The sequence below is a fragment of the Apteryx mantelli genome, chromosome 13 (assembly GCF_036417845.1).
Source record: "Apteryx mantelli isolate bAptMan1 chromosome 13, bAptMan1.hap1, whole genome shotgun sequence".
Taxonomy (NCBI): domain Eukaryota; kingdom Metazoa; phylum Chordata; class Aves; order Apterygiformes; family Apterygidae; genus Apteryx; species Apteryx mantelli.
The window spans coordinates 22,898,899-22,925,964 of record NC_089990.1 but is presented as its reverse complement, the minus strand read 5'-3'; the positions used below and the strand labels follow the sequence as shown (position 1 = coordinate 22,925,964).

The 27,066-nt window shown below is 42.5% G+C and overlaps 1 protein-coding gene across 1 annotated transcript in view; it reads right to left on the bottom strand.

Annotated features, from left to right (window-relative positions):
- Positions 1-27,066, bottom strand: part of ABCB7 (ATP binding cassette subfamily B member 7) — a 92,166-nt gene that overhangs the window by 8,476 nt on the left and 56,624 nt on the right. The window lies entirely within an intron of this gene.

Genomic DNA, 27,066 nt, shown 5'->3' with positions numbered 1-27,066 from the left:
GTCACCGCAGCGGGAAGCTAGTGAGCCCATGGGATGTCCTGCCACTAACTATCCAACGTGAGAGGCTGAATGATTTCAGGAGTCGAACTATGCATTTTGTGAAATGACAAAAGTCATGATTGACATCATTCTTGGAAAAGATCTCTTCCGTGTGCAGTGAAGCCTTTCCCGTCAACTGTTAAAGTCATTCTTGTAAGTATGCACTGTACACAAATTTTATTAATAATGGATATTTCCAAGGTGTGCTCCTCCTGGATTTCTGCCTTTCTTTTGATACTGTACCTCTGTTTTGTATTTATTAAACAGACTTGAATTTGAAAGAAAAATCAAAATATTGCAAAGCAAAGCACCAATATTAATAGCTTACAATGTACTGACGATGTAGACAAAAGCATTCACTTTATTCCTTTCAAATTACAAAATATAAGTGAGTCCAACTTACTTTTAAATTACATAATTGGCTTGTTCTATGCCTGCCTTTTTTTCCCCAGAACTACAAGATGGTCTACCACATACTGTATGAAAGGAATCCATAGAGCTTTAAAAACAATAAAGAGCACTCCAATACATGCTGCTCTGTTTTCATCATTTGCTACGCACTCCACCAGCAGTCAATTCTCCAACTGTTCCAGAGCCCATTGAGTGTCTCCATTAAATTCAGTAGGAAATAGACTTCTAAGATGGGGAGGACTCAGATATTCTCTGTTCCTGACAGCATCTTTCTGAGAACTGCTATTTTTAATGATATTTACTACTGATAATCCTATAATCTGCAGCAATATCGAATTAAGTATTTCTTTCTTTTAATTTCTGCAGTTACATTTATTTGACAACAATTTTGTGGACCACAGGTTCACGGAGAAGGGAAATCTAGTTAACAATTTATATTGAACTCCCATCAAGTGGCAGGCAGTGGTACTGCTGCTGACGCGTTCTCATTCCTTCAACTCATCCATTTGAAACACCAAGTCCCCTCCCCCTCATTTACTTTTATATCTTGTTTTATTAAGGTATTTAAACTATAACCATCTTATATGTATCTATTCGTAACCCCTTTCCATTGAGCAACCACATCTCTCTACTTGTTGTCCTAATTAAGACTTGCTGTTTAAGCTTACACCACTTATGTTCAACCTGTGAAGGAACATGGGAAGACTTAAACCAAACAATCTCATTTTCCTTTTAATTCCCATAAAAAGCCTTTTTTCTGTTATTGCAGAATAAAAGCTACAATGGGATAGGCCTGGGTGTCCAAGGCCTCCATGTTCTCTAGATTTGTTCTCCAGGATTTTGAAAAGACAGCAAGAATTGGATGGGAGATTTTGCTAACCTTGAATGAAAATCCTGGGTATGTTTACTGGAAACACAAAAACAGTGAAAGACAGGAGTCAGCAGGTTTGGGGTTTTTTTTTTCCTACGGGGTATGCCTATGCATAAGATATCATCTACCTAGCCAACTTAAAATAGTCTCTCTTTCCTGCGTACATTCTAGGAGGAACAAAGTTACCTTTGTTAAGGTGAAGTTGTTGCAAGATTGTTAGACTTAGCAGGCCATAAGAAACATCATGAAATGTTGAACTTTCCTTCTTGATAACCAAAGTCCAGTTTAAAACCAACCAAATAAGAAGGAATCGTTTTGTTCTACACAACTTATCCTGGTTCCAGCAAATAAAAGTTTATACAAAAAAAAATTACCAATATATAAAATATTAATTTTTTTTCCTGAGGAGTGTAATTTCAAGACAATCTGTTACACAGCATTACCCAACCCAGTCAAATGCTTTCTTTGCATCAGGAATAAGAAAGTCTGGTTCCTGTTGCTTCACCAAAATGCATTCAGTTCAGTGTACGTAAAGACTGTATGAAGGCCACCTTCACATAATCAAGGCTGGCTGACATTACTGTATTCACTGAAAGACTACAGTTGCCTTTCATACTACTGCTTTAGTACATACTACGAATACATTAAAAAGGAAACAGATATATAGGTCCACAGTGATCTGGATTTGCTTTTGATATATTAGTATCTTGGCAGTTTGATGCATGCTTTCCAGAAGACAACTCATAGTATATTTTTAAAAATAAGGGAACTACACTTGCTCTTCATTGAATTTTTTTAAACTATTTGGCTAGATGGGCATGTAATTCTTTATAGCCCTTTCAGTTGACGATATTATGCCTTTCATGCATCAACTTCTTGCAATGCAACAAATTTTACTTGAAACATCTGTGCTCCAAGATATGTATGTTGTGATATACAAAAGCTGACATGGAAATCCAGAAAAGCAAATTTAATAAATTACTTGCTCAGAGAACAATATCAAGAATGTCTTAAGACCTGAAAAGCACACTTCGTATGAGACACTCAAGGAGAAAAGATTATTTATCTTATCAAAAAGAAAGTCAAATGATGAATAATTATGAAGTATAATTATATAGGCAGTATGGAGATATATGATCACAGACAAAGGCATGAGAGCTGATAGCCATAGTCCTCAAATTTCAGACTGGAAATATGGCTAATAAAAAGCTGAGAATCTAACCTGAAGTTAATATTCTACCTCTCATGACTGTGGAAATTTTGAAGGTATACCCTGAACACCCAATAGTCAGAAAACAAATAGAAGAAGCTAGCTTTTCTTACTATAAATTGCAACATTATTTTTTTTAAATGCTTGTGCTTCTATGTGCTTGCTTTTATGGAATTCACATGGAGATTTGCTCCTCATAGAAAACAGTCTTTTTTTTTTTAGCTAACATTATTTGCCAACCTTCCTTTTCACTGTTTAGCATCATAATTTCCCCCTTTCATTTATACATTCTCTGCTGATTGTGTTCATGAAAATCTTCTGAATTCTTCATTCTTCTCCTCCCTTTTCACCCTTCCCAGTACACACATTTTCCTTAACACAGCTGAACACATGAAGCAACCCAACAATTTGGCCACTTCCCATCAGGGAACATCACTAGCATCTAGAATATATTTAAGAATATATTTTTAATTTGTGACTATCACTCCATCGGCAGTGCTTTCCTCATTCAGTGTCCTCCGCAGATGGGCAGGTGCCCACACCAAGGAGCATGATCTGGCATGCATAATGCTGCCAATACCAATTCTACATACTGACCACAAATGCTTACAGCCTACCAGCACCCGCTCTGTTCTAGGGAAAGAAAACCAGTGTTTTCAATAAAACCCAGCCTCTCCTCTGCAGGATGCAGCTTTCTGCATATATCTGCTAACAATATCTCAGTATTTCTCCACCCCTTTCCCATGTTTTTCCCTTTTGTCAAACTCTCCAGCATTTGTTCTGGGATCTAATTAAGGTCCCTTATCACCACGGCAAGAGGGGGGCAAGGTCTAATAAAACAGCATTAATGAACTGATTGTTTTCATTGGGCACATACAGAGTTGTAATCCCCAAAACTGGTACATATCTACACTTGAACATTAATAAATAAATAAATAAATAAATAAAATTAAATGAGGTCTGTGTTGTTTATATTTTTACAAGAGTTTAACTAGAAGCCCATGTAAAACTGGCACAATCCAACAGCACATAAGAACTTATTTTTAATGGGAAATTTATTCTGATTAGGACAGCCAACTTCATTTTCTCTTCTAAGAACATGCAGAAGCCTTGTGTCTACCATCTGACTCTCCTTCAAAGAGATGAGTTTCCTGTAAACTTCTTCAGTTAGATGTAATCTTTTTAGGTAATTCAGAACCTCTTCCCACCTTTTCTGGGTTATTAAATCTATTAACATCCCAGGATATTATTATGCAAGTACTGCTCATCTCCATTACGTGGCAGAATTAGAAGAGAGCTATCAGAACCCAAGCCTGCCCTATTTCATCTTATTCTCAGTGTGAATTCAGATATCAGAAGCAAGATAACCTTTATGGAATGCAGCTTTCCATAGTGAAGAGCAAGACAAGAAGGAAAGGAGAACAGAAGAACACGACCACTAGGGGAAAGTAACATTTATAGGCATTTTAGGTGAGTAAAGGAGAGGGCACGGTATTTTTGTGCCCAGCTGGAATAAATTTTTCACTCCTCCCTATTTTCTTCCCCTTGATCTCTCCCTTCAATTTTAATCCAACTTTCAGTCACACTTGAGGATTTTAATACCACCTACAGTCGACCTAGATCAACACTCAGAAGGACGCCCTCCAAAAAATGTCTAGTTTAAATGCTACAGAATGCGTTCTTCGTAACTCTACTGCCTCTTAGTTTAGGTTCAACTGGCTCCCCAGATGCTTTTTGAAGGAACTGCTAAAACAGGTCACTTTTTGACAGGAAATCAATCCTGGCCAACAGTAATCGGCAGAAAGATCTCTCCACCTTTTACTGGAATAGAAATCTTTTAAAGAATATCATGAACCTTTTAATTAAACACAATAACTCCTTAATGTCATAAAGAAGGACAGAAAGCTTTATGGACAAAACTTTCAAAGATTGCCTTATTTTTTCAGCATTTAGAATATCCAATCTGAACTGTGTGTGGCCTGTTTTAGAGAAGAGACACTAGCAGCTGGCTGTTCCAAAAGGCTTCAAATAAAGTTTCAAAGACATTCATCCTTAAGGAATGCACCTGTGGTCACCATCCCTATCTCAGGGAAGGGGATAAGGGTAGTATTTCTTATCTCAAGATTTCATGTCACAGCTCCAAGTCCAACCTTCCTACACTTGTTAGCCCATTTCCTTCTCAACTTTCTCAAAAAGATGCAGCTAGCATTGTAAGATCTGTAAGAAACCCTCCAGTCTAAACGCCGTCTTTAAATAGACTTCAGGGAGTATCATCACAAATATGTCTCTAAGGATAAATGATCCACAGACATTGCTCTGCTGGGAAAGCAATAACCCTGAAGTTTCATCAGCAAAAGACTTTTTGCCTCCTATTCATATTTTGTAGTAATAACATACATACTGAAATTTTAAGTTTCCAATACAGGATAAAATACAGTGATTTATCAAAAAAAAAAAAAAAGTCTGTATACTGAAAGAGTAAAGGGATGCCACACAGAAATAACACAAAAAATGTTAATAGTCAACTCTAACAGAGAGGAAATACTTTTGTTAAAAGAAATAGAAAAGTGTTTTCAAAGCAATAGTTATAATAACACTCAGCACTTAAACTTTTCTGTTTCAATATACTTTGCAAACCTTAATTAATTTTCATAATACTCCTGGGAAGCAAACACATTCATATTAATAGTTCCATTAAACAAGTGGGGTCAGCAGGGCAGAAAAACTGCGTCACTGTCCCATGGCCAACGGAGAAGTTAGCGTCAGTGCTAGGGCTGGAACTCAGAGTTTCTTGGCTCATATGCTCAGACCACTAAGTGATATCTCCTTTGCATTTTAAATACAAACCTACTCTCAAATACCTCTTCTGTTTATCCCTCTTGCTTCCTCCTCAGCACTCTGCAGTATCAAAATGAAAACTTCTGTATGCACCACCAAAAATACCAACCTCCATCACTCCTCTCTTCAGCAACCATCTTCATGCTTCTTCATCTGCTAGCTTAAGGCAGCATGAAGAGCTCCCCATCAAAATCTAGAAAGCCACCAACTGCTTTGACCCCTTGTCAAATGTTCTACTGCCATGATGCATTTTGGAGACTACAGCCTAATATCAGTGAGGGAGACAGTAACTTATGCTTACTGCTTCAGAGCATAAATTCAGGTGCATCTTCTATCCCATCTATTTGTTAAGTATTTGGCTCCTGAGTTCAACCTGCTTGGTCATCTTCTGGACAATGCACCATTTTCTAGAGTAAAGGGGTTCTTATCTTGCCCACTGAGAGGACCCTGCAGTAGAGCATTAGGCAGCACAAATAAAGCTTGTCATATGCTATTTGTTCTCTCATCCTCCCTGCAGGAGAGAAGCAAGCGCAATGCTTGTGAGAGTTTTTAATAAATATATGTTTGCACTCAATGTAGCACAATGAGACCATCATGTACAACTGATAATAATATAAATACTATTATACATGTTGCTATGTGATTATGCTAGATGGCAAAGGCAAGGAAACATCCCTCACATTCAGACCAGAGTTGTAAGTTTTGTAGTTGTCCTTTGTTCCAATGTTCATGGCTCCGCTCTCTTGAGCAAGCATTTGTTTCAAGAAATAGCTTTCTCATCATAGAGTAGATTGACACTAGAAAGTTTCATTGTGCCAGAGAAGCAAAGTTGCCAGCTACAGTCTCGTACAGGCTTGTTAGGTCTTTCAACTCTCATATGCACAAGTCTCCGAGTTCCCTGTGGGTAAGACATTGAACCCCATTCAAAACCGGGTGAGAGGTCAACAAAAAAAGGAACTGGGTTGCAGTGGGCTATAGTGCTGCGGGATGCACCACAACTTCCTCTCTCCACTCAAGTCTTCTAAATGCCGAAGACTTCATGACCTGGTACACTGCACTGCTGTTATGCAGCCCAGAGGGACTGAAAAACTAAGATGAAGTCATCATTCACCACCATGAGACAGTCTCCTAACCACCCAGAGATGACAGAAAGCCTTACTCAAATGTACTGCTACACTTACCATCAGAGTCTAATTCAGGAGCATTCCTCAGCGGCAGCCTGAACGGACTGCAATGGGGGTATGCTTTTAGCCAGAGACTTCTTCACAGCTAAAACTCAGGGTTTTCCTTTTCCCACCAAAGCCTATGTATCACTTGTTTTCAGCTTATATTTTGGAGACAGAAACTGACATTTATAATGTTTCTTTTACAAGAGTGCTCAACCTAATTTTATTTTTGGCACAACTGTAGTACAGCTACTTCTTATAAGAACGCACAATTAATGGATAACTTTTCAAAATGAAAATGGCCATGAAATAAGGCTCATTAGTCTACAAAACAGTTGATCGAATAATCATTTTTTGGATCAAGTTCTCCTCGAATGTAAATCCATTTAAGTTCACAAATGCCACACAATTATAACTTTGGCCTATTGGCTTTATTCAGCCAGCGTACTTCAAATCCTAAGTCCTATACTTACACAGACGCTCTCCATATACATTCAAAAAATTAAATAAACATAATGTAGATGAAGTAGTAAACAGATTTGTAATGAGTGTTACTTGTCCCTGTCAACTGACTGTGCTCTGATGAATAATGCTGTTAAAACGGATCAGATCGCCCACCAACTATGATCACAGTCTTCCCATGTCCAAAAGCCATGTGCTTCTCCAATTAATTGCTCAAAACTAATTGTCAGATGTAATTTTCAGTCAGCAGTTTCTTCTTGCCTTCCTCCTCCTTAATATATTCTGTTCACATGCATTCCCTACAGCACCTGACTTGCTCAGCAATCTTTTCTCCCTTCCTTACACATCCATGCATTATGTCTTAGACCTAATCTCTCCTTACAGCTTTTGAGCAGAACTCTTCTAGGCAGCTGACATTTAAATAAGTTCTGTATTGACTTTCCTCTGCTGTACCTCAAGTCCTTCTTGTTTTCCTTATGTTCATATTCCTATTCAGCTCAGTGTAGCTATTTCCGAGAATAACAGAAGCAGAGCTTGACTGATAATCAATAAATACCTTTACCCTGTAATTCCTCAGACATACAGCACAGAAGGAGATTCCCCTCTCCTCAGATGCATATTCACTATTTTGGATAAACTTATAAAGGCAGAAAAAGGTTTTCCCAAATCTGCAGCATGTTTTCAGACAACACTAAGCCTGTGAACTTTCCTTTAACTCACATTAAACTGATACAACTTTTAATTAAAAAAGTAATTTTGAAAAATTGCTTGTGCAGCGTGTAAGGTGATGTTCAGACAGCATCACTGATCCCTGGAGTTCTGCAGCCTTGAGTTTAATAAACTGAATTTTCAAAAGTAAACACAGCTTGCATCGGCATGAACCTTCTATTTTAGACAAATATCCTTCATTCATTTCTTTTTAGCCAAAAGAGTAAGTTTTCAGAGCACTACTCCATATACTAAGCATTACATAGGTTTCACTGGACACTAGAAAGGGAGAATCTTTCAATATCCTTAAGGAGCTTTGTCCAACTACTAGCAAAAGAAGCCTTGACTTTAATAGAGTGAGGCAGGCAGGAAGATAAGATGCCCTCAATCATATCAAAGATCATAGTATCGACACCCAGCTCCAACATGGCTGTAATAACAAAAGGCCATTAAAGCCTGGCTGTGGGAGTCAAGCCCAAAGTCACTGCCCCCGTCTTTCTCGCTGAAGAAAACACCAGGCCCAAGGATTTTGATAAAATTTATATCTGAGATTGTGTGTAATCCTACAATCACACAGCAGCTCCAGCCTGCTACAACTATAATTTAAGGTTTATTTTGCTTAATTTATTATTTTCCCTAGTAGGTAATCCAGCAGGGGGGAAGGGCAAAGGGGAGAACAAAAACAAAACTCAAACTAAAATATTCTGCTCCAGGCAGAAACAAGTCAAAAATACTTTCAGGTTTTCTTTTGTTTGGTTTCATAACTGTTCACTTGTTCTTTTTGTAAGTATTTTTAAATAAATCATTTGAATTATCTTTAATGTATCAGGAGTTCAAAAGGATGCTTAATGAAAGTGGATGTTATTCCCCCTTTTACCTTCTCAGTTTATCACAATTATCCTATTATCCTACACACACGTGTGCATGCACACTCACAGGCACACACCCACACACAGACACACACCCGCACACAAGGGATGAGAACAAGATTCTTCAGCTCGTTTCATGGCTGCATTTCTAGCAGGTCATTAATTTCTCTTCGAACTGGTTTGCTCCTCTATACAATAAGCAGAGGTGGATTGTGTGGCTTAACTGGTGTTTATAAAACAAATAGGCACCAAACATTCCGTTATCAATTCAATGATATTAAATATAAATATAGTATTTACCATTTTCATCTTTACTTATTTTGCATTTGTAACATTTTAAAACTTCTAATGTCATTAGAAATGCCAAAAGGAGAAGACTCTCTATTCTCATACCTATTCCACCAAGAAACTGCAGGTCTGCATGTAATTTTTTCTACCACTGAAACCCAGGATATTTCTAACTGTATTTCTTCAGTCAAACCTTCACAAGAAGGCCGCTTTGAAAGTTCTGTTTTCATTTGCAATAATATAAATACTTAAATATTCAGCGCTACCCGTGCTGAGTGATGTACTGCACTTTTAGTTTCCCTTAACCCTCAGCACCATTTCTGATTATCCTGTGAAACTTAACTTTGGACAACATCTTATTGTATGAAATATACTTTCAGATTAGGTCTCAGCTGTACAAAATACTCAAGCATCTGCTTAAGCTTTAAGCATGCAAATACTTCACTGAGTTCTGATTTGAGGTTATCTGATAACGTATACAACACAAACTCCAAATGATACAATACTAATTCTTTACCTGAAGAGCTCCACGTTGTAGATCAGCCTTTCAGAGATGTGCTAGTTTCAGCTGTAACAAGCTCTTCACACTTTCTAAAACTAATGGGCTCCATGCATTCATCTCTGCAGAGGATAAATTCTTTTCCTCCCTTTCCCTTTTAAATATGCCAGGCAATGTTACAAAAAGTAACATCTGTGCCACAGTTATGCAATAAGCAGCATGACTGCCATTATATTACACACTACAAAGAATGACTGAACTGAAAAAGGGCACCTTAAACCTTGAAATCAGGGAAGTTTCCAGTACAACCGTTCCTTGCTTATCCTAAACTCCCTGTTTTGCTGCCCATCTTCATTGATGTTTCATGGCTACCAATAGGAAGTTGCAGTATCCATGCTCTGAACCACACAAGCAGATTGAATCTGGCTGGAAAGGGCTTAAACATTCAGAAGAATTCTTCATTAAGAAGATGAAGAATCCCAAAGTGGTTTTAGTATGTATGTATTTTATTGGAGTATACACAGTACTGCATATTTTCTTGCAACAATTAGCAAACCTTCTCTTTCCATAAATATAGGTCAACAGAGCTAAACTCTGTTTTTGCCTCAACTCCCACTTTAAATGCACAAAGAATTTTATTTTTAGGGAGCAGAATGAAAGGAACGGTCTGCTTCATGCTATTATGTACCCAGCCAAGGATCTCAAAGAGTTTGTTTGGGCTTTAAAAACAAAACAGAAAACCCTTGGCATTTGTCAGACTAAAACCATTTTTCTTTGGTCTTTACACAACTATCCTTTCCAGATTTGAATAAATAACATCAAACAAATTCTTTTGACTTCCATTACCATGAAATGCACAGAAGTCATTCAAGGAGAGGAAAAACAATGTAGGAAAACATTCGTTAGCAAAGGACTAAGAGTACCACCCTGCATGACCACTGTCAGACCTGAAAACGTTCTTTCCGACTGCTCCAGAACCCTTTTGTTATTCAAGCAGTCTATAATGCCTAGGAAAGAAACACTTCAGGCTACCACAAAGAACAAGTTTAGGAGCTAACAGTACAGGGTATCGCTTTATGCTTTATCTGTAAACAGATGGGGGGAGGGGGATTGAGGGTATTAACAAAATAACAAAAATATTGACTAAAAAACAAGGTCACCTTGACCCTTCGTTTACTCACACTTGCAAATTTAGGTGTGATTTAACCTGCTACCTTCAGCAAATGCCCAGCCTAACTAAGACTATACTGCATATCCTTTCATCCCCTTTCATTTGAATGCCACTCCACACAACACAGGATGAGAATTCATAGGATACTGACAGCAGCAGATTTTATATATTTTGTATTTATTATAGGTTGGAATGAGAAAACTAACCCCTACGGTTTCACATAAAATTTAAGGCACCACACAATCATTAAGCATTTCAAATATGATGTTTGTGCTCCACCATGCACAAATTTATCGATCAGTCCATACCACATTGCACAAACAGCTTCAAAGCACAATTTATGCAGTATTTCCCTTTCCTCCCCACCAGCACCACTGACATTTCACACCTACTATGTCCTTCCAGCACCACCACCTATCCCTTCTAGGGGTCATCTTCCTCCACTCTTAGCTCTTCAGCTGGCTTTCGGAAGGCTGGGTCTGAATGCCCCAAGATCAAGACAATACTTTGGTTTTTTGTTCACCATTCATATTGCAGAACTTAACTTCCAAAACATTAACCAACTGCAGTAGCTGAAGAGCTAATTCATGACACTTCTAAATACATCTTCAACTAATCTTTAGGAAGGAACCTAACGCTGAACTACCCCTAGTAACTCTTTAATTTGTCCAAGCATCTAAGGAGAGGAAAACCAAAGCTAAACTAACTACACCAGCACACCTTAACATGCCATCAGACTGTACATATAAAGGCGAGCATAGCAAACTAGGGAGGAAGGAAAGATGTAGCTAATGACAAAAAAAAGTCTTATAGAGATTGCTGCTGGAGAGCCTGGGATACCACAGAGTTTGCTTAATACATTAATCAGAAATCAATAATTCCATACACCACTAACCATGTAACAGTCAACACATCAGTCACAAACTAATTCTGCGTTCAGTTCTGCATCATAACTAATATCCATCCTTCCTCCAGAAACAGAAATGCTTCAGAAGAGTAAAACCAGCACTACACTCCATTGATCATTAAGCACTACGTCTTAAACAAGCTCTACAGAATAAGAAAGAATTGTGGAAGCAGAATGGAGCTAAGAGCTTGAGGCTATATACGCTGACAGGAACTACAAACTTAGGGTAAGCCTGGAAGATAACTTTGGGTTGCCTACTACCGCAACAAATTCTGAGACTGAATGATCAACCTGATCAAAAAACTCACCCTTTCAATCCTGAGACTTCTTGGAAACATAACAGATTCACATTTTAAAAGGTTGGTATTTGTAACAACTAAGACAAGGAAAGGCCCAGGTCAAACTGAGAAAGAAACAGGCAAGGAATTAACAGAAATTAAAGAAAGAAACAGGCACAATAAACAAAAATGGATCTATTGCAGTACAAACTCTCCATCAAATAACCTAACCAGACAAATAAGACAATTAAGTAAGCGAAGGTTACTGGGTTAGGACAAATTATTTCTTCTGCAGGAGGTTTCAGCTGACAGGTTTCTCTGCATTTGCCATGCCTGAGTGGATCAACCACACGGATTCTCTGCTTCAGCTAAACCTGTAGACCTCGTGGCATGTAATGGTCCTCAATTCCAATATTATAAGTTAACTATGTTGCTTGCATCACAGTCTGCTGTACTTCTGCCCAAGCTGGCAAAGTCTACCTGATGTATTTCAAAATTAATATAACACACACACACACACACACACACACACAAGACAAACCACTACATGGACAGATGATTTTGATATAGAGGACATCTGCAGATACAGACATAAACAAACCATGGGAAATTATTGCATCTTGCTCCCTACAGAGACAGCGGTGTCAAGATAGGGGTTTGCTCGTTTGTTTTAATATGAACTGAAAAATTGTGGTCAACAGCAGACTCTCCATTCCAATCTTCCAGAAAATTCCACCCAGACCTACAAATTAAAGGCACAGCAATCTATCAAGTAAATCCATTGGTATAATGTATTCAAAACATTTTTAAAAAAAAACACCCACAACAATTTGTAGCTAGAACAAACCCACTCCCTAGCAATTTTGTTCACACAAATGACAACAACGACCACCTTGAAAAATGAAACTCTAATTTTTACCCTTGAGGCTCACAAAGACCCAAGAGTATCAAATGTTTCATTCCCAGAAACAACATGAAATAACGCTAAGCATCCATCTGTATTTCGACCAAAATACTAGCATGAACTTTAAAATCATTTCAGAGTTTTAAAACATGACCTCGCAGCTATAGCAAAGACTGCTGCTAGCTGACCACACAGATACCCAATTCCTTTTGTCTTTGTTAAATTCCCACCCACCGCTTTTATTTCCATGAAATGGTTAAATATTTCTCTAAAGTTATTCAGCAGCTATGAAGGTCAAGTATTGTCCTAACTGGAAAAGCTCCTGTTGCAAACGAGCACACCTTTAAAAGCTGCACGTGCTTCAGCTTGCTACCAGCCACAGAGTAAAACCTTAATCACAGGAGAAAATGGCAGTAAATGCATGACAGAGGACACACACCTGGTCTATATAGTACAGTGAATGCTTGGAGAGAATCCAGCTGACCCAGCTAAAGACCTGAAAATTGGGGCCAATGCAATGGATGGGAAAGAACTTTTTTTTTTTTTGTTTGGATGTATAAAACTTATAGTTTCAGCTAAAATACTAAAAATTAAAAAAGAGCTTCAGTGGCACTTCTGAAGAATAAGAAAAAGGCTTTGGAAGCTTTAGATTTGAAGCTTCACAAGCTTCTTATGAAAAATGCAAGCTTTGAAAAACTTCTGAAGATTTAATATTCTTACTTTGGGCTCTTCTACTGCCAACGGACTATGGATGCTGTAACTAATAAAAAATAATTAATGCCAATAAACAGGCCTTTCATAAGGCCTCAGCTTCTCTTCTCCATCAAAGACTGAAGTCATTCATTGGTACATTGTGCAGGAAACAAAATCCATAGAGCCTGTGGTCTTTACATTTGGCTTTCTGCACTCTAACTCCCAATTAAAAGTCCTTCCCAAGGCACAAAACTCCTGAGCACGAGGACAGGAATTGATTTTTAAGCATGCTGCTCCAAGGGCAACTCTTGAGCACAGCAGAGACCCTACCTACAAGAGGACTGTGAAAGAGCTGGGAGTTTGTGCACCAGCCTGTCAGAAAGCCTAGGTCTTACGTGAGCAATGAAATGGCCAGATGGTTTTTCAGCAGTGCTCAGCACTGAGCAGTACCTCATGGCTCACCAAGCCATTTCTTGGCACTTCTGAAAGTCTAGCCATTTCCTGTAAGGTTCACAGTAAGAGCTGATCACTTTGATAATCTTGGTCTGTAAGCCTGAATATCCTCAAAAATACAACTATCTCACCACACACTTTCAGCAATCCAGAAAAAGTATTGTCACAATGCTTGGGTTTTAGCTCATGTAAAGGTCCTTATCTGGGTGGGAGAAACAGAAAATGCCTCAAATATCTTATTTTAGAATCCTGAAACTCCCCTCTCAAAACTCGCACACTGGAGAAGTGCGTAACAGCTTCAAATAGTAACGATAAACACCACAAAGCAGTAAAGACAACCTTCATGAAACGAAACAACAACCTGTGCACAAGTAAGCATCCTGCATAACACAGGCGTCCGTAAAGAGGTTCTACATAAGCAAGGTGAAAAAGCTGACAAACTGGCAATAAACCCAAACACCGTGCAAGGGTACAACCTCTGTCATTCCTGCCAACTGGAGCTCTGAAATGAAGTCTGGAATCTGCAGTGCTGCAGAACGTGACAACCAGAAGTCAGACCTCAAGCTCTCCCAGGCTCAGGGCAGAGACAAAAGCATGCTTCGGTCTCCCGTCTAGGGATAACAAAGCTATTTGCAAAAACAGTAATACTGGTGATGATAATGACAATTCATGGAGGTGTTAAGGCTGATTCAATAAATGAATGAACTGGGGTCATTTCCAAGTAATTCCAGGCCTTCTAGCCCAGCACACTATGGTCATACTTGCCCCAGGCACAATAGCAAGACACTCAGAAAAGAAGATCAATCAGAAACTTCTAGTGGGAGCATCCATCCATATTATGAAGATATTGGCACAATCAAAAGAAAAAAGAAAGGAGAAACACAAGATCAGTAAAAGGAAACAATCAGCCAGCAGAACTTTCTATCATGGGAGATTTCTGAGACAAGGGTTTAGATAAATTAGACAAATAGCGCATTTCGTAATCAAAAGAGTTTCCAGAGCTTTGTTAAAACCAAACAAGACTGACAGCATGAGCTCACATCGCTGGGCTTAAGTCACCTTCTAAATATTTAAAGGTTGGAAGAAAACTCTGCCTGGGGTTAATAATCCCCCATGACTGCCCTCTCCCAGACCTCCTTACAGGGTCTTCTGACGCAGCTCGTTCAGACCCTTCCTGGGACAGGAGGGCACTGGGTTACATCCCTATATTATTCAAAAAGCTGACGTAACGATGCAGACACAGAGCCAGCTCATATGTATCAATGTTTAGAGACTGCATAATCATCCAGCTCATCCCATGCGAAAGCTATATTAAAACACCTTCTGTATACAAGAAAATCTAGAGATTTAAAGTTTTAACACAAGCTAACAAACACCAGGGATGAAAGAAATCCTGGGATGAAAGATCTCCATGACACCTGCTTTGAATAAAAAGACATTGCTACAAAAATATCAGAGACCTGCTGGTCTAGAGCCTTTGCAACATGTCATTCCCCAGACATCAATTTGCAATAAAGGCACACAAAAGCAGTATTACATAGATCATACCATTCCCCTAGAACTGCAAACAAAATATACCCAGAACTACTACCCAACTGTCCAAAGTACTACTGAACTAAAGCAACCTTATTTTGCTGTTTTTAAGAAGACTTTGTTAAGGACAACGCAGGCAGCCAGGTTCAACGCTGTTTTGCAGAACAGACAGTTCCTTCCATAACCTTCGCTCCAGCCTAACTTTACTAGATACCCACAAATCACATGCTGATGGGTGTGAAACTGATATTAACACATTTGCACTGATAGCAAGACAGCTTACCCTAAATTTGTGCATCTCAGAAAAAATCCATGCCCAACCCCTGGATACTCAAACTAATTATCTTTGCTTTCTGAACTTCACCACTTTCTACGCAACACCATAACAGGTTATAATTATTTAATGTTTGTATTGTAATAGCACATAGTAGCCCTAAAAATCAAAAAGGGCTGAGATCCTACTGAGCTACTGGCACCACATCCATGTAACAGATGCAGCAAGTCCATCTCCCAGAACAGCTTGGACCCTTGTACAGGAGACACAACAGGTGCATACAACTAATTCTAAGGAAAAAGGGACAAACAAGATACCACTGCAACGTGGTTCGCTCAGTTTTATGCCACATGGCTCATTTACTCACTGCTGGCAGCTTCTACAAAATCAGGCTTCTCAAGCACCTGACTGTATACATAGGTAATGATTATAAAGTTAACTCAAGCGGGGCTAAAAGTACACAAAGATCTAGCATAAAAAAAAAAACAACAAAAAAAGTGCAATCCTCTCCCAGGTGAAAGTACAGAATCTGGCATGTAACAGGTGGATTATATTAAAGTTATTTTATTCCCAATTCTCAAAATGTGTTTTTTTAATTCGCTCACATACCAAAAACTGTCATTACTGAGAAGCAATAGCAATTTTACTATGTTTGACACTCAGAGTACCCGCCTCTCTCAGGGCTAAACACAAAACCAGTTACTGCAGCACCTGCACAGTTTCCACATATGGTGGAATGACCAGGACAAGGTCCATAGTGTTTCCGGTTCTTCTCCCTTGATTCTGCCCGAGAAAGAGGTTACTTCCTAACATTGCTTTTTGTTTGTTTGTGATGGGGCATAAGCTTTGAGGGGATCGCTCATTGTTTGTTTTGCTTGGGGAAATCAGCACGGTTGGTTTGGTGATATTATTACTTTGGTTACAATGGAAAAGCCTTATTATCCGAGAACTACTACCGCTCTTTCTAAAGATGGTTGCATCCTAGACCTAGAATGGAAAACCGAGTGAGATTCCTTTATTTGGGAATACCTTGTCCCCTTATATATGTTTTGCAAACATATACAAGTCTTCTCACATTTTTTCTTTCCAAGCATAGGAAAGAAAAGATGCATAATCAGCTGACCACAAAAACATCCACTAGGCACCACCATCTCAAAAGAGAAGGACATTGTCAAAATACTGCCCTATATCAATGTATTTACTGTCCCTGTACCAGCTTCTAAAGTTAAAATCTATTGGTAACAATCTTTTTCTTTTTTATCTGAAAGAGACTTCTCACAACTCAGAACTCAACAACTAAATGGGCTGGCTGAGCCTCTACTCCAAAAGGCAACAGCAAATAAAAAATAAAAAATAAAAAAACCCACCACCATCACTACCCCAAAACCAGAACAACTTGGTGAGGTGCAGCAAGGGCAGAGGAGAAAAAATGAATGGGGAAGCTGACTGGTTGCTCCCCTTTTCTGCCTCCCTTTTATTTCTGCTGAGTGTAGTAACACTTGAACTGGCTCTCTTTATTTTCAGCCGGATGTACACTTTCAAAGATACTGTACTACTGTGTAGGCCAACCAGGCACTCTCTTTCTTCCCTTAGTTAGAGCTTTTGGGAAAATAATTATTCACCAGAACTGCCATCATGAACAGAGAAAGCTAAATCAATGTAGCTTTGTATGGGCCATTGCCACTGCAAAGCAAATACTCAATCAAGACATGGATCAGTGAGAATTTTATCACTAGCAATCCTTATGCACATCTTTGTGTATTTTTAATATCCATCTTATCACCTGGTGTGTCCCCTCCCTCCCTGTGCTCCTGCACCCCATTCTCCCCACAGATTTCTCTCGAGTCAGTGGCAGTTATAGGGCTTGGCCATAAGATTCAGACGCTCAGTAAAAACATCTTAAATATAGAGCCAGGTTTATTCCCTTTTAAAAAAAAATAAAGCATTGGTGCATAGCAGATTTATTCACTGAACAGGTTGATTTATTTAACAGACTTGACATACATCAAACCCTACTACGGGCTTACATAATTGTTATCCATCTAACAGGTATGGCTCTTTTGTCAAATATTTGTTTAAAAAAGTGATTCACTAAAGATTGCTGCCCTGTGCCCGGTTCACATACCCTAACAAACACCGTCTTGTACAGGGCATTAGCCGAAGTGACTTTAAATTGCATCCTACCTGAGTGCTGTGTTTTTTACTTTCAGTTTTCCTGCCTTACCTGAACTAAAAAAAAAGTGTGTACATATAACATATACATACTCACACAGAGGTGTGTATATGCACACACGCACACACATGCACAGTTCACTTTCCAGCAGAGACACTTTGCTGTAGGCACAGTGGTTACTGCATTACCATACTGTTCTAGTGATAACAGCAGGTACCTAAAACACTGAGAATGCACATCTGAATACCAGGATGTTGATGGTTGCAAAGAGATTTCAGGCAAGCTGGCCAGAGGGGCCAACGTGGGGCAAAAAGGACGAACAAACCGCCAAGTGGCAATGGGGGAAAGCTGAGGAAGCATTTAAAAGCCACAAGCCCGTTTTGTTTTAACATGAGGAGGCACATCCAGCCCCTCACTCGCACACGCGCATCTCTCCCCTCCAGCCCCTTTTGCCACATACATCCACAACATACATCTGCAAATTCCCCAATGGGTAAACGTATTAACAATTTGGTGCTTATTTTGAGTGGGAGGTGAAATGCGGAATATCATTTCAGAGAGAAAATGCAGAACCTTTGCTTTAATCACTAGTCCCATTACAGCTTGTTTGGGTTAATACATTATAAAATGCATCACTTGCAAGCAGCACAGTTCATTTTAAAAACGAAGATTCCTTTTTTTTTTTTTCCCTTTTCTTTTCAGGACCATTAAAACACACACACAGGTCGTATCTTACGCTTAGTAAGCAAAACACATTACTGCTGCCACTGTTGCACAAACGTACAAGCAGTTCAGAAATTAAGACACTGAAATAAAAATGTACGAACCCAATTTGCTATTGCTCACTAGACAGATGGTTAATTATATTCACAGCCGCATTTTTCACTGGGATAGAGTTTCAGACAATGAGCCAGTTTTATTTGATTAGCCAGTTTTCCAGTTTAATATGTGCAACGACAGTTACTTTCATGGTCGGGGCTTTTTTTTGTTGTTGTTGTTCTCGCTAAGAAATACGGCTTAAGTAAGTGTAAATTCTTCCCGGCATTCAAAACGTCATTGCTGTAAATAAAAACCCAGTCATATGCTGCGCGGGGCGTGCGGAGCGCCAGGGAGGCGCGCAGCCAGCACCAACGGCCTAGCGGAGTTGGGGCGCCGCGGCCGCGCCGCGCTCCCCGCCCGCCCCCGGCGCCTTCAGGTGCTGCCCGGAGCCGCCGCCGCCGCCGCGCCGCCGCCGCGGGGGAAGGGCCGAAGCCCCCGCCGGGGGGCGGACAACAAACTTGCCCCACACGCACACGCCGCCGCGCAGCAGCGGCCGGCCGCCCGCCCTCCTCCGCGCACCGGCACGGCCCCCCCGCCCGCGCCCCCCCCAACGGCCAACGGCCGCCGCGCGGCGGCCCCGCGCCCTCCCCCGCCGCCGGCCGCGGGGGCGCAACTTCGCCTCAGGCCTCCGCGCCCACCCGCGCGCGGCCCTGCCGCAGGCCGCCTCGCCGGGCGGCATTTGCATCCCCCCCCGGCTCCGCGCTCCCCTCACGCCGCCTCCCGAGCGAGCAACTCCCGCGGGGGGGGCGCCGCCGCGGCGGGACTCACCTCAGCGCCGGGCCTGCGAGGGAGGCGGCCGCGCGGGGCCGGCGGGTCCCCCCGCCCGCCAGGCGGTGTCGGCGGCGGCGGCTGCGGCGCTCAGCGCTGCTCCATGCGCCCGGGGCCCCGGCGCGTGCAGGTGGACGCGCCCGCCCCCCCCCCGCGCGCGCCGGCCCCCGCCCCTCCCCCCGCGCGCGCCGGCCCCCGCCCCTCCCCCCTCCCCCCGCCGCCGCCGCCGCCGCCGCCGCCGCCGCCGCCTCAGGGCCGTCGGCGGAGCCAGCGCTCCCGCGGCCCCCTCAGCGCCCTGCCGCCGGGCGGCTCACAGCGCGGGCCGCCGCCGCCGGGCGCCCCCCCGGCCCGGCCTGCCCCCCGCGCCGCGCATCCAGCCCGCGCTCCCTACGGGGGGGCGGCTCCCTCCTCGCCCCGCCGCCGCCGCCGCCTCCTCCTCCTCCGCCGCGGCTGCTCCTTCCTCGCCGCCTCCTCCTCCCCCGCCCAGGTTGCTTTTTCCCATTCAGAAGGTGCCGGGGAGCGCCGCCGCCGCCGCTGCCATTGTTCCCTCTGCCGCGGGACCGGCTCCGCGCCCCCGCCCCGCCGCGCCGCGCCGCGCTGCGCGGGCCGCCGCGGGAGCGCGCACCGCGCCGCCACCGGCCATAAAGGGCGCGGCCCCGCCGCCGCCGCCCGGCCCGGCCCGGCCCGGCGCCGCCGCGGGCAGCGGGGCGGGGCGCGGCCGCCTCACCTGCCGCCGGGGCAGGTGCCGCCGTCACCGCGGGGCCGCGGCCGGGGCCGCCGCAGCATCGCGCCGCGCAACCCATCGTGTCGCGGCCGGGACCGGGCCGAGGCGCGGCGGGAGCGGCGCAGAGCAGAGGGGCCCCGGCCCCGGCCTCGACCCCGGCTCCGACCCCGCGGGGCAGCGCCCAAAAAGCCCCCAGCGACACCCCCCCCCCACGGGGAAAGCTCGGTTTTGAGACCAGATTAGGGACCGCGGGAGGGGAAATCAGGAAGAGCGAAGTGATGGTACGGTTATTGCGGCGCTTCTTGCGGGGGGCAGAGAAAACCGAAGCGGCGAAGGACGAGCCTGCTCGTGCGAAAAGGGGGAGGGAGGACGCGTCACCGTGGCGTTTGGGCCAGTCAACTTCCACTCGCCCCTCGTTTTTCTTCCGCAGAGGAATTAAAGGAGAGAGGAGCAGGTAGCTTACGGGAAACGCTTGCACCGTGGGCCGTTTTGTTACGGCGCGTGTAAAGTCGGGGTATACCGCTGCTAATTCAGAGCACAAACGTGAAACGTTAATTTTCTTAAGGGTAATAAGTGCCAAAATAAAGAGGGGGAATGGGGAGCGCAATTAATATTAAAGAACTGAATGAACTTGCAACCCCTGATGTGAAAATGAAAATAAGTAACAGTTTCTAAAACACTGGTCTACCTTCCTATTTTCACTGAAATTAAGATGATTAAATTTCAAGATTGCTTAGCATTTCTTGGGACACTAGCCCTCAGCCACGCTATCCCACATCTGTCTGCTTCACAGATAGCCTGACCTCGCGTTAGCGAGCACGGGCTCCTCAGACCGTCCCCAAACTTCACTGCAGCTGCAAACAGAGGTGCAGCGTAACCAAAGGGGAGAAGGCAGGGAGCCGCGAGACACTGCCCTTCGCAGCGTGGGACACTGAGGACACGCGAAGCCATCTACCTCTACAGAGCATGTGAGTTTATAAAATACATCCATTCTCACAGGAGCCCCAAAATAGCTTTAGTATTGCAGCACTATTTCTACACGACATCTGCAGAACTGCTAACTTCACACATGTACCATATCCAGTAATTATTGCACTGGGAACTGGAGGAAAGTTTTGTTATTACAACTTCTGAATCAACAGAATTGCTTAGTAAATAAAAAAAATAGAACCAGAAACAAGGATTTTAACTGCAATTAAAGAAAAGCAACATGAATATTATCCTTTCGGTTTAATTAAGTTTGCTATGATATTTAGCACAGTTCCTTACTTCCTGAAGGTTCCCATTTTAAAGTTACCATTTTTCATTTACAAAAAAACTGCTGCTTTTCCATGCTGCATGACACAAACATAAGCAGTCTAAAAAATTGATTAGGTAATATTGTGACTGAGATATTTTAAAATATCAAACACTTCAGTTCTTGTTCTCGTGGCATCTGAAACCAGGGCCCAATATGCCTATGTGCATACGCAGTAATAAAATGGGAATCGTGAATGGCAATATATATAATGCTACCTGAATTCAGAATGCTTTACATATCATTTAGCTTTCAGTAATCTTACAAAATAAGCAAATAATCATTTGTTCTTTGTTACTGGGTACCCAGGATGTGCCATATGTTGCATACAAATGCAAAATGATTCACTCCCACTGCTCGAAGTATTATGTCCTGATGTAGAAACAGAGGCAGGCATTAAGTGATTTGACTAAGGCCACAGAGCAAGTCACTGTCATAGCAATAGCAGCTCCCAGTCCTATCCTCAGTTATGGTTTTCCTCTCCAACATCATCATCATTCAAGTTGCCGTGGAAATTCCATATTTTAGTTTCCTAAGCTTTGTACATTTGAAATATATACCATAAAACTGCATTTAATTTCACACACCCCCATTTTATTTCCACAACAGAAAAATTAAAGTAGTATAAATGAGTAATTAATCAGGGTCAGATGAGACTGTGACTGCATTTGGAAGAGCTCACTGAAGTGAATGTATATTTGGATGTGTTCATTAGTTCGGTCACTCATTTCAAAATTTCACAAACTCAGGGGAGTTTTCACCCACAGTCATTCCTCCCCAGTGCCGATCCTTCATTTCCTCCCCGCAGCGCACTCACATACAAGCTATTCCCTTCAAAAGTGCTACCAAAGAGAGACAAGCAAATCTGGCAGCTCCTCTGCTAAGCCTTGCTGCAGAAGCGTGGAGCGCACTGCAGCCCTGCACCCCGCAGCAAACGGGAAGTGCGTGACTAGAAGCACGGGGGCACTGGCACCAAATTTGTCAGACCTGCTGAACTCCTGATGTCTTTAGAAAGGAGACAGCAGTGGTGGTGTACGCAGGGAGGCTGGCAACTACAGCCATCAGCTGTAGGTGTACAATCACCTAGAGGAGATTAGACACAAGTGTGGGGAGAGCCTTCTTGGAGGTGAAAAGATACATTCAATTAAATAAACATTGCACCTGGATCTAGTTTAGAAGCCAACTCAGGTATTTATTTAAATGCCTTCTTTTAGAAAGTACACAGGCATAAGGCTCAAAGATCATCCTTGTAGCTGTGATACAATGTGATGTCTTGAGTTTCACTTACCCACATGCTACTCATTTAAGGTACTTCATTTACAGAGCTACCACAATATTAACCAATCAGCAGCATAAAATTCTGTACAGCATCTTGGGCAATCTTAAAAACTAACAGCGTGTGGACTATGATTTTTATGTACTGCCACAAACAGATGTAGAAAGTGCACTGACTTGATGGAAGTGCAGCTACCCGCCTTGGCTGGGTATTAATTTTCCAGACTGTCAAATAAAAGATTCACAGGTGTGAGAACAAGGTTCTAAGAAAACTCCTTTTGGCAGGAAGAGATCAACAAAACCCTGAGCTAGGCAAGATTGTAATGCCATCCACTGCCTCACTCTGCCCTCCCGCACACACTCATTGCTCTCCTGACCTTCGCAATACAGTGTAGCTGCAACATGCATCGTAATCAGTTGCTACAACCTGGAAGATGGAGCAGATCAGACATTTACATTTGTCCCATCCTCGCAGCTGTCTTCACACAAAATCCTTATGTCCAGACACGCACATGCTTTGAGCCTAGGCTTGCTTGTCTGTCTAGGAAGCAGGAGTTAGGGTCAAAAAATAGCGGAACCTGGAGTACAGTAATAGTCCCATGCCGTGGTAATTTCCAATTTCCAAAGTACCTATTTCCAGATCATTCTTTCTGCCTCATTTCCTAAAGCACAGGAACCTCATTGAGGCATACCGAATAAGGGGTAAATCCTTCATTTTGCATGGCCTGATTCATTTCTGCAATATACAGCACCTTAGCTAAACCATAGTAAAGAGTTAGCCAGAGGCTCACAGGAGGATTCTGGTTTGCCTGTAGCACAAGCACAACACAAGTGTGATTCTGGAAGAACTTCTCAAACTCTGCACTCTTGGGTAAGCCTAGAAACCATGGCAATCTGTGGTTCAATCAAAGGGCTGCCCAGACATTACCATCTTAAAAAAAAGAGAGCAAAAGGCAGCTGGACAACAGTCAGCATGTCCCATCTATCTCGCCCTACTGCAAAAGGCTGGAGAGGATTCTTCCCATGCCCCATCAGACTTTCAGGACCAGCTTCTGAACAAGGAGGATGTCATTTAGACCACTGGCAGAGAGAGACAGAGGTGACATACGTGTTAAAGGAAGGCTCAGCAGCAAAACAGTAGGAACGGACTCCAGTATGGGTGTCAGGGTTAGACCGAAGCTCCTGAGCAGGTTGCTCGAGCTGGCAGGCCAGACAACAAACTGCAAATGTGTCAGTCACGGAGATGCGCATCCAATTAATCTTTCCTCTGTGCTGTTACCAAAGGCAGGTCTGTATTTCCTGCATTTACACAACAGAGCCACAGCTTCTCTTCCATGCATGACCCACACCCTGACAGAGCTAAATTTGAAAAGGGGGGGGGAGGGGGGACAGTTAACAGAGAAGAAGAGAGGCCAGAAAGTTGTGGACACCTGGCCTAGTCCTGCTGCATGATGCAGCCCCAACACCACAGCCCCTCCTGAACCATGTCATGGCCCTCTGTATGTGTCCACCACATCTGACAGACCACAGGATTGCCTCATGCACTGGAAAACAAACCACTTGAGGTCTGTATCTTCGGGTAATCATCTAAATTGGGGATGGAGCCAGGGAACAGCCTGCTGAAAAGACAACATCAGAGTTGCATCTAGAAATCACACCGTGAATGAAACAATTTTTATAGCATTATAGTAAAAAAGTTATTGGAACGGGAGATGCTCCATGCAGCAGGGTGGTTTTGATTGAGGCAGATGAGGAAGTTGCCCTATCTCCTCCTTTCCTAGTTCCTGATGTGTGATTCAAAACTGATCGTCTGCTGCAGGAAATAATTCTGAGCCTGCAAACAGTGACTCATTCTTACTGAGGCTGAAGAAATTACTGAAGAAACAAAGCTGGGATTATGAACTGCCAAATACTAACTTCTGCTTTGCTGTTACACCTGGCAAGCCTCAGAGCTTTATCAACACAGCCATTGAAATGCTACCCTCAACAGTGTTTCATTATAGACTCCAGTGGTTGCAGAAAGACAGGCTCCTTCAGCACTCTTCGACCTCTCTGCGTACCTCTCCCAGTGTGCTGTCTAAGAGGAGCTGGAGAAACGCTGCTGCTACACAGTCCATACGTCCTCCTCGTCCTGACTGGTGACATTTCAGAAACGCTCAGACAGGAGAAACCTCAAGGCCATTGCTGACCTTTCTGGGCAAGACAAATTTCTGACATGCCTGACAGCTATATCTGGGAGGAAGGCAAGGAGGGTCCAGGTTAGTTTTTCAGCCTTCTCCATTCCTTGATACGCTCTTCCCTTGATTGGTCAACCCCCCCCCTCCATCCAAAAAAACCAACCCTCCCTTGCTACAGCAAGAAAAAACTCTATTGCGAGGCTAAAAAAACTCTTATTCTAATCAGAAAGTTCCAGTAGATTAATACTGTCTGAGGCTCCCATGGCCCAGCATAACATTAAAACTGTGTTGCTAATAGGCTCTAATTCCCCAAATTAGTTCATACCTATTCCTCTGTTTTCCCCCCAACTCCCTCCAGACATTTCAACTTTAAACTGTAAAACTTAAAATCTGCTTAAATTGTACATTTGTCTTACCATGCTTCCATGGCCAAACACCTGATTATTGGTGGCTTCTGAACAGGAGGAAATAAAAGCATACATTTGTGCCCTGGCCAAGACGAATGCTCTGTGGACAGAAGGTTCTGTGTTCTTTCATTTCCTTGGCAGGGCTAACCACCTTGGCCACTTTAGGGGAGGCTGCTGTATTAGCAGGGGAAAAGAAAAGAAAAAAAAAAGAAAAAGAAAAAGGAAGAAAAAAAAAGACTTAAGAATTGTCTGGTGTATTTACAGTGAGCCAGAGCACAGGTTAGAACAAAACCTGGAGAAGGCAGAAGCAACAGGATATGTAAAAGGAGAAAGTCAAGGTGAAGGAAAGAGGTATTAATACACTGAACACTGGTTTCTGAGAGAGCAGGACCAAATGCAGCAGCAGGTGCTGTTGAGCAGCTTAGCATTTTGATAGCCACCAAGTTGAAACTCCCAATTACACATCAACGGGGTCCCAGAGTTTCTTCTGCACCCCCACATCCTTCAGCCCCTGAGGGGACACCACCACCGATGAACACAAAATGTCATGGTTAGATGATATTGACTCATTTGACTTAAGGCTCCCATGTTTGTCTAAAATTTCACCATGGGTACACCGAGCCCAACACATTCTGCGCACACTGAATTTACTGCTCAGGCACTGATCCTTGGGCCAGCACACATTCAGAAAGTATGAGACATGCTGTGGATTCATTATAGATTTGGTCTACTCACAGGCAGTAGATCTAGTGACCCAGGTTATGTTAGACTCCTCCACTATGTGCGCTAGACTAGTGATCTGCAGATACACCACAGATGTTTCTGAATATCCCATGGTCTAAACCCAGTCATTGCTTTGGCCAAGCTGCCAGACATCTAGAAATCCTGGATGAGCATGGCAGAGTTGAAAGAACTGGTGAAGACTCTTCACTAACACTGATTTCTTTTAGCACTGTCATCTTTCATGTTATGCTGTTTTCTCTGGGGTGGGCTGCATGGAAACAGAAGAAAGTTAAGTCCTGTTTATTTCTGATAGAGTTGTTACTTGTAGTGTTCTAGTAAATAATTTGATTTCTTTAGGAAATATTAAGCACCTGGGGCCTAGAGATCTCTTACACTTTACACTCTTGCTTCCAGTATGAAGGATGCTCCAGTAGTGGAGAGGTTACCGATAGCTTAACAGATGAAAATGGCTGTTTTTAATGCAGACATGGCAACAACCTAACACAGTCGCGTTCGTCAAAGCAGCAATTAGGATGGCAAGACCAGTCTATGAAAATAAATCCAAACGTCAAGAAATACATAAAGGTAAATACATCTTTCCAGCAAAACTGTTCTCTAAAATGAATGTTCATGAAAAAAATCATTTCCTTTGAACCTAAACATCTTGAAATTGTTTTCCTGAAACAGAAATTTTGGTAAATTCTACAAGTCAGCTTGCAATTCACCTTTCTGTCAGCCTAGAGAATTACTAAAGTTTAGTTCTCACCTCATTTAACGCCCTCCCACCCCTCTCCCCCATTATGCAATTTAATTAAAGTGAGAGCAACAGTTTTGCTGAATATGCAGCAGCCTGGTCACCATATTTTAATGCGGGGGGGGGGGGAGAAAAAGGCTATTCTATTTAAGGTTCAAGCATTTAATACAAGGCTTCACTGATGTGCAGAAGACTGAGTCCTCTCCAGCAGATTTGCAAACAAAGAATACCTTTCTCTCATGTCTTGGATGTGCCCACATCTAACTGAAGAGAAAGGTACAAATCTTGGGGGTTTCCTCCCTATTTTTCTTCAGGATTGTAGTTCATTAACTACAATAAATGCAATTTCATTGATGTGCATTAACCAATGACTTT